Source organism: Papio anubis, unplaced genomic scaffold, assembly GCF_008728515.1.
Source record: "Papio anubis isolate 15944 unplaced genomic scaffold, Panubis1.0 scaffold119, whole genome shotgun sequence".
Taxonomy (NCBI): Eukaryota; Metazoa; Chordata; class Mammalia; order Primates; family Cercopithecidae; genus Papio; species Papio anubis.
The window spans coordinates 13239-22508 of NW_022161054.1; the positions used below are offsets into that span (position 1 = coordinate 13239).

The window sequence follows — 9270 nt, forward strand, 5'->3', positions numbered from 1 at the left end:
ATGTAAGGTTAGAAAAATATTACTAATAATTTTTTAAAAGAATATATATTCTGTTACATAAATATACCAAATTTGATCAGTTCTACTGTCCCATTTTGTTATTGTTAGGCAATTTTCATTTTTGCTTTTAGATTTGCTTTATAAAATTTAGGGGGGTGGTGTGTGTTTTGTTGTTTTGCTTTTTTTTTTAGACAGGGAGTCACTCTGTTGCCCAGGCTGGAGTGCAGTGGAGCAATCACAGCTCACTGCAGCCTCTGCCTCTCCAGGCTCAAGCACTTCTTCCACCTTAGCCTCCAGAGTAGCTGGGACTACAGGCCGGGGCCACCACACCCAGCTAATTTTTGTTGTTGTTTTCTTCGTATTTTGTAGAGACAAAGTTTTGCCATGTTGTTCAGGCTGGTCTGAGGTGATCCACCCACCTCAGCCTCCCAAAGTGCTGGGATTACAGGCATGAGCCACCATGCCCAGCGTAAAATTCAGTTTTTTAAATATTCTTAACATACCCAGTTTTTCCAGTGAATTTTGCATTCCTTGTGTGTGCTTTTGTAACTTTATTTACCCATCTGTGTAGTAAACTTTGGGAAACACCAGCTCTAACCACCATGTTTAACAGCATAGGCTGGTTGTTAAATTTTACTGATGCATATAAACGCAAAATGATTTCCTCACATAGAAATAGCCTTTGGTTCCGCCAGTATTCATTACTCATTTTAGTAATTTAAAGACCACATGATCCAAATTCTTCTTGAATGCTGTGCAGTGTATTGAAATAGACTAATAAGCCCTTTTCTGTTTTCTCAGCAAATTTAATTCTTGGGACATTTCTGTTCCTATAGTTTCCTATGACACATAGCATCACTAAGAATCAAATAAGTGAAACTGAAAAGATTAAAAATTAATCCTGTAATCCAGTTTTAATAATGAGTTCTTTTTATTATGTTTCTTTTTCCTTTCCATTTGTTTTATATTGGCCTGGAGAAAACAGGCTTGATGGATAAAATTCACAGTATTTTCTTCCTAACTAGCTTATATAGAATGGCCTGAATATGTACAGCTGCAGACACTAATTTCATTCCTACAGTATAATATCCACCAATGATTGAAACTAGTCAGCTGCACATGTTATTTATTTATTTAAAAGGATTTGGATTTTTTATACAATATTTAAAAACCACAAAATGAAAAGGGATCAATCACTGTATACCTTGGAAGTCTTTCCAACAGTCTCAGTATCCAACAGCCGTGAAGGCTGTGACCTTTTTCCTTCTTTTCTTAGCCTGCTGGTCATTTAAGGGTCACCGGAGATGACTCATGCTCTAGTTCTTAAAATCAAACTTGTTCCACCAAGTCCAAGACCCTGAATTTGTCCAAATTGTAAAAGCATCCTCTTGCCACCTGTCCACCAAAATACCTTCTATTCAAGCGAACAACAGCTTTAATTGCTGACTCAACTCTCAAATTCTAAAAATGTCTGTACTGCTTCATCATCAGGGGCACCAAGAAGTTCACATATCACACAATTTAACTTTGCCATATTTTTCATGGCAAAGTGCAAAATACAATGGACTTTATCCATCAAGCCTGTTTTCTCTGAGCCAATATAAATTGACAATAGAAAAAAAAAAGCATAACAAAACGAACTCATTATTAAAACTAGATTAACTGTACTCTTTTCAGTTTTACTTATTTTATCCTTTATGATGCTATGTCTCATAGGAAACCATATGAACTGAAAAATATGTAATCACACATTCTTCCCTAGTTTCAACTTCCAAGTCTTCATCCACCTTCCCTGCACCAACCATGCTCCTTAGTAGGACCACGTTAGTAGGACTCAAGTATTTCAGTCAGTGGATTTGTACCTGATTCTTCAATGCATCTTTCTCCGCGGCGTCGCCCATGATGATCTTACCGCCAGGTTTGCTGGTCTTCCCCACCCGGGAAGATGCGCGCAACCCTGCTGAATGCTCCCTGAGGCCCTATAGCCTTCCAGGCTTGGCAGCTTCTGCATGATGTTGTCATCACACGTTCCCACCACGTTAGAGAGGAAGGAGCTACTAGGCCGGTTTGGAGATCTCGGTCTGTCCTGTTCCTCCTTCACTAAGGGAGGAATGGCAGCTTTGGAAGACCGTGATTGAAGTCTTGAATCCTCTTCATAAGGAAAATCTCGGGGTGACTCTTTCTCTACCAGGGAAGTGGGTGGGGCAATGGCAGCTCCGCCCTACTTCTTTTCCTCCTCTCTGTTTCCTAATCTTCATCTTCGTCAGAATCTGGATCTGGTCGCCTTGATCAGAACCCCCCTAGCTTTCTGCCTGTTTTTAGGTCTCTTTTCCCTTTCTTCTATTTCCTTTTGTATTTCTAGCTCCTGCTGTGTCTGTCATTCCTCTCTTTGGCGTTTCATTACTTTCTCATAAATCATAAGGAAACCTAGGATCATATTCGTCAGCTAAGGGAATCAGAACCTCCCCTGCAGAAACCCACTGGGAACAGCATCCTTCAGCCCAGCTGCTGCATGTGGTGTAATCTGGTGCAGGTCATCTGAGGAGCTGCCTGGCCTTAGGACAATGACTGGGGCAAGAGCTGCACTGTTTCTCCTTTGGCTCTTTCCCTGAGTGAGCACTGCCTTCCCCACCTGAAGCTGAGGCTGCAGAAGTTTGACGTTTTGGGACCAGCCTTCTGCTTTTGAGTCACTGGTCTCCACTCCCAGGCCATTATATGGGGACATGCTTTTTTTTTTTTTTTTTCTTTTTAATGTTGCCCTGTTGGCTACCATGGGTAGCCAGTTTAATATGAACAAATGGAGGAGGAGGAGGAGGAAGAAGAAAGAAGGAAGAAGAAGAAAAAAAAAACCCCACCAATTTTCTGATGCCAGATAAATGGAAAATGTTATTTGTACCAAAGAAAACTTGAGAGAGTCGGCCGGGCGTGGTGGCTCACGCCTGTAATCCCAGCACTTTGGGAGGCGGAGGCAGGTGGATCATGTGAGTTTAGTAGTTCAAGACCAGCCTGGCCAACATGGTGAAACCGCATCTCTACTAAAAATACAAAAATTAGCTGGGCATGGTGGCACACTCCAGTACTACCAGCTACTTGGGAGGCTGAGGCAGGAGAATCGCTTGAACCCGGGAGGCAGAGGTTGCAGTGAGTCGAGATGGTGCCACTGCACTCCAGCCTGGTACAGAGCGATACTCCATCTCAGAAAAAAAAAAAAAAGTGTAATTTGCAGATGCAGATTTATCTTCTGTTCTGTGATTTTTGTCCATTCTTTTTTTTCTAGTCTGAGATTTCATCTTTTTAAAGTGTTTTTCAAGCAGCACCCTGTACGGTTGCAGATTGTGCATATAGCCTGCATTTTTTGCATTCATGCCTGAAATAGAGATTGACTGAAGGTCAAATTCTCTTAAACTTACCTTTATGGAATCTTTCTGCTATTCAATGCCATACCTCTTTCCATGATATAGAGAATACAAAGTTGACTGTTGCATCGCCAGTCCTCACATCCTTCTTGTAGGAAGTTGCTAGTCCGAGAACTTGTAGCAACACTGCATTGAAGTCTGTCACCGCATTAACACACAGTGACAATTTTCTTGCTAACTTCATATGCTTACACAAATGAAAATAACCACGCTAAAATTTTCATGGGTCTTAATATCTTTATTTGTTCGATTTCATATCTAAAAACATGCAGTACTTTATGATTAGAATTTGTCCTGAAAGTTTCATAAATTTTTGGGGGGACACCTGGATTTATTTTAGTTTTTTTCCTAACAGAGTTATTGAACTCATTCTATTTAAGAATAACCTAAGTTATGTTTCAGGAAACACCAGTTGGTGAAAGAAAAATTAGCAGAACTGTTGATATTCCTATAATTCATTACTCGAAAATATTTATTAAATTAATATCCTCTTAGTTCTTAACCTAATGTGTTTATTTCTTAATGATTAGTGAGGTGCAGTAGAATTTTACAAAGTTCACTCTCTATCCCATTCTTCAGAAGATTCTGCTGTACCATTTAAACTTAAATTTCTTTTTTAAATATAAAAATATAAAAGATTTTAGTCTTCAAACTTTTAAAAAATATGGTGTTAAATTTTAAACTTCCAGTCTCTGTGAGGTTATGTATAAAGTTTTGATAAGCTAAAAAGAAGTCTTAAATAGGAGGGAAGCTTTTACTTTAGGAATCTAAAGCAGAAGATATTAAACTGTTAAAGAGATAAAGCTTCAGTTATTAAAATAGAAATCTAAACACAACATTTAATTTTTATGGAGACTTTTAGGGAGGAAATAAGAGTACAGGCATTGAGAAGTACTTCATTGATTCCAATGAGAGGAATCTTCATTGACTATTTTTTGAAATTGTACTAGCGATTCATAATATAAGGTCAAAGAGAGATCAATGAAAAACACATTAAGTACAAATTCTATACTTCATTTTTTTCATTTTAATAAAGAAAGAGCACTGTAAAGAAAACTCAATCCTCAAGTGGTAAATATTGATGTACATTTACTATGATAATTGGAGAAAAGGATATTTGCATGGACTCAGTGTCATGCCAAATACTAGGTTTAATACCTAATATTTGAATGATTGGGAAAAAAATTATATCCCACAAGTTTGAAAGAAACAGTGCTTACAGAGTCAATATAAGCAAACTTCTTTTTTAAAATAAGGCAAAGGATAAAATTTTTCAAATGCTATAATTTCATAATATACAATTAAAAAAGCCCTTTCTATGACTAGAAAGAAATAAAATACATTTGATTATTTCCAATATTAGAAGTTAAATATTAAAAGTTTTACCATAACCAGCACTCCATTCTCTTTTTTTGTTGTTATCTTTCCAGAGGGAATGAAATAGTTATAATTACTATAAGGATTAGAAAACTGCATCTCTTATGGAATAAATAGCATTTTTCTAATGATAGCATTTTATTGGAAGATACATACCTTATGAATTTTATCTTAATATGATCCCAAGTTGCTCAGCTAATAGTTATCAAGCTCGCTTTCACAACCACACACCCATCAGTTGGATGATATTTTTCCAGGCAGAGGAATTCGCCAGGTTACTATTCATCAGCCACCCAACCCCACATGTCCTGCAGAGAAAATAAGGAGTAATTTCTCCTAGAAAAGTTTGAATCATAAAGATGGATGAAGATATGTGCAGAAGGACATACTCAATGAAATATAGAGAAGGTTAGACAAGAAAAATATTTAATTTAAAAAATTAAGTATTACAACCACAGTTATGCTGGCTGTGCCATAATTTTACAATGATTTTGGCTGAGAAGAATCACAGGGTCACACCTGGAAAAACAATATTTCTACATACAATTTGCCCTACTACATTTGGTATTTACCATCAGTGAATAAATAAATGCTACAGATTTAAAAATTAAAAAGTTATATCTACACCTGGTAGACCTTTCAAAACCTGTTTTCTATATAGAGTAGATTCTGTTAGTCAATTCTAGTTTAAACATTAACTGTAAAATCATCATCTCTGGCTAAACAGGTTTTAATTTATAGCTCACAGTTAGTGACATATTAAAAAAATAATAATAGGTCGGGCGCGGTGGCTCACGCCTGTAATACCAGCACTTTGGGAGGCCGAGGCGGGCAGATCACGAGGTCAGGAGATCAAGACCATCCTGGCTAATACAGTGAACCCCCGTCTCTACTGAAAATTAAAAAAAACAAACAAACAAACAAAAAAAAAACAGCCAGGCATGGTGGCGGGCACCTATAGTCCTAGCTATTCAGGAGGCTGAGGCAGGAGAATGGCATGAACCCAGGAAGCAGGTCTTGCAGTGAGCCAAGATCACGCCACTGCACTCCAGCCTGGGCAAGAGAGCAAGACTCAGTCTCAAAAAAAAAAAAAAAAATCCAATTCTAGAATTCCCAGAATGGAGTTTATGTCATATTCTATTGATCGAGCGAGGCAGCCAGATTCAAGGGGAGGGGAGTTACTTCTCACCTCTTGAGAAGCAATATGTGTTGAGGAAGGGAAAGAATTGATGGTTAGCTGTCTTTGACTTCTACCATATGGAGCAGGGTCTCCACACTCCTTTCTCCCTTAATAATTTTCCACTTAAAAATTTTCCTTGCAATTCTCACACCTTTATTATTTCATATAAATTTTACAGTCAATTTTTCTTGTCTAGATAACCATGCCATTTGGATTAAAATTGCATTACATGTATGCATTATATGGGAGGAGAACTGACAGCCTTATAATATTGAATCTGCTCATTAAGGAACGTAGTCTTTCTGTTTACTTAGGTTTTATATTTTTCCTAACATACATGTTGGTATTTCTACCCAGGCTTTTCTCTTTGTTTTGTCATGTAACCCATGAATGAGACTGCACTGTCTGTGCGATTGGGCAGTTGCCCAAAGTTTAAGGTGTTAACATGCATTAATTCATTTAATCCCTCCTCATTTCCTCCTTCTCTCAACCCCTGACAACCACTAATCTGCTTTCTGGCTCTAGATTTGCCTGTTCTGGACATTTTATATAAATGTGTCATCCAATATCTGGTCTTTTGTGACTGGCTTCTTTCACTTAGCAGGAATCTAAGGATTTTTGAGGTTCATTCATTGTGTAGCGTGTATCAGTACTTCATTCCTGTTTATGGCTGAATAATGTTCCATTGTATGTACATATATTCTTCCATTGTATGTACCTATGTATGTATACCACACTTTGTATATCCATTTATTCATTGGGGGATATCTGGGTTATTTACAGTGTATCTCAGGAGTCCCCAAGATCATCCTCCCCTTTGATCTACTGCTATTTGTACCTTATATGACCTCTGCAGAACTATTTATCTGGAAATGAGCTGATGGTTAACTAAATATAGTTCTTCTAAAGACTCATTTTCCATTGGTATTACATCCTGAGGAGGCTTTAACTCAGTCTCCCAATACATATGATCATCAATATCAGTATTATCGCATGACTTATTTGCATGAGGTAATCAAATCCAACCAGCCGTGCTAGTGTTACCCATATTGCATGTTGTGGTAGTAGATGCAGCCCCCCAAAATAAAAGTCAAAAGATGCTGGCACTTTCCTGAGGTTCTTCTCAGCCACTAACAATTGGTATAGTTCATCATCACCTGGAATGACCAAAATGTCTCCCATGGAAATGCGTCTCAGTTTTGTAGGCTTCCATTTAACTTTGTCAGGTTCCAAGGCAGGGCTGGCTTTGGCGGTCTTGTTTCCACTTCGGCTATGATGAATAATGCTGCTGTGAACATTCAGGTATACGTTTTTGTGTGGTTTCATTTCTTTTAAGTATATACCTTGGAGTAGAATTACTGGATCATATGATAACTGTTTTAACTTTTGAAAAACTACCAAAATGTTTTCCAGAACAGACAGAAGATTTTATATTCCCACAGCATTGAATGAAAGTTCTCATCCAGTTTCCCACTTTTGCTGACACTTTTTATTGTTTGTCTTTCTAATTGAGTTATCTCAGTGGGGTGAAGTGGTATCTCATTGTGTTTTGATTTGCATTTCCCTAATAACGAATGTTATTGAGCACATTTTCACATGCTTATTGGCCATTATTCATCTTTTTGAAGAAATGTCTATTCATCTTTTGCCCATTTTTAAATTGGGTTGTCTTTTTATTGAGTTGTAAGAGTGGCTTATATAGTCTGTAACATGTATTCCTTATCAGATATAGGGCTTGTAAGTTTTTGTCCCATTCTGTAGTTGTCCTTATTTTCTTATGTAACCTTTGCATTAGTCTGTTTTCATGCTGCTGATAAAGACATACCTGAGACTGGACAATTTACAAAAGAAGGAGGTTTATTGGACTCACAGTTCCATGTGACTGGGGAGACCTCACAATCTTGGCAGAAGATGAAAGGCAAGGAGGAGCAAGTCACAATCTTAAATGGATGGCAGCAGGCAAAGAGAGAACTTGTGCAGGGAAACTCTCATTTTTAAAACCATCAGATCTCATGAGACTCATTCACTATCACAAGAACAGCACAAGAAACACCTGCCCATATAATTCAGTCACCTCCTGCTGGATTCCTCCCACAACACATGAGAACTGTGGGAGTTACAATGCAAGACGAGATTTGGTTGGAGACACAGCCAAACCATATGAACTTTGAAACACAGAAGTTTTTAATGAAATCCAATTGATCTACTTTTTGTTTTGTTGCTTGAGCTTTTGGTGACTGCTATGGTTTGAAATATGTCCCCACAAAATTCAAAATTCATGTTTTGGAACCCTTTTATTCCTGTGAGTGGGAATATAAAACTGTATGTATGGTCAGTATGGAAAACAGTATGGTGATTCCTCAAGAAATTAGAAACAAAATTACCCTATGATCCAGCATTTCCACTTCTGGGTGGAATACCAAAATAATTGAAAGCAAGGTCTCAAAGGGATATCTGTAAACCCATGTTCATAGCAGCATTAGACACAATAGACAAAAGTGGAAATAATCTAAGCATTCATTGAGGGATGAATGGGAAAAGAAAATCTGACATATACATACATACAATGGAATATTATTGAGCTTTCAAAAGGAAGAAAATTCTGACATATGCTATAACATGGATGCACCTGGAGTACATTATGAAATAAGCCAGTCACAAAAATAAATACTTCATGATTCCATTTAAACGAGGGGCCTAGAATATTCAACTTCATAGACAGAAGGTAGAATGGTGGTTGCCAGGGGCTGGGAGGAGGGGGTGGGGTTAGTTTTTAATAAATATCATTTCAGTTTTACAAGATGAAGAGAATTTTGGAGATGGGTTATGTGGATACTTGTACAACATTATCAATGTATTTAGTGCCACTGAATGTACACTTTAAATGGTTAAGATGGTAAATTTTATGTGTGTTTTAACAAAACAAAAACTGAAAAAAGGGATATATGTTACTCTAAACAAAAATTTCATATGCTGAACTCCGAACCCCCAGTACCTAAGAACATGACCTTATTCGGAAATGGGGTTGTTGTAAATGTAATTAGTTAAGATGAGGTCATGTTGTAATAGTGTGGGCCCCATAATCCAATATGATTTGTATCTTTATAAAAAGGGGAAATTTGTGCACAGAGATAACACAGGGAATATACCATATGAAGATGAAGGCCAAATTCTATAAGCCAAGGAATGCCAAAGATTGCCAGCAAACCACTAGAAGCTAGGAGAGAAGTGTGGATTAGATTCTTTCTCACAGCCCTCAGAAGGAACCAGCCCTGCCAAGACCTTGATCTGAGACTT

At 37.5% G+C, this 9270-nt stretch overlaps 1 pseudogene; it reads right to left on the reverse strand.

The window, feature by feature from the left end:
• Positions 1-1329: 1329 nt before the first annotated feature.
• On the reverse strand, positions 1330-2725 carry LOC101001607 (annotated as a pseudogene).
• Between the last annotated feature and the right edge of the window lie 6545 nt (positions 2726-9270).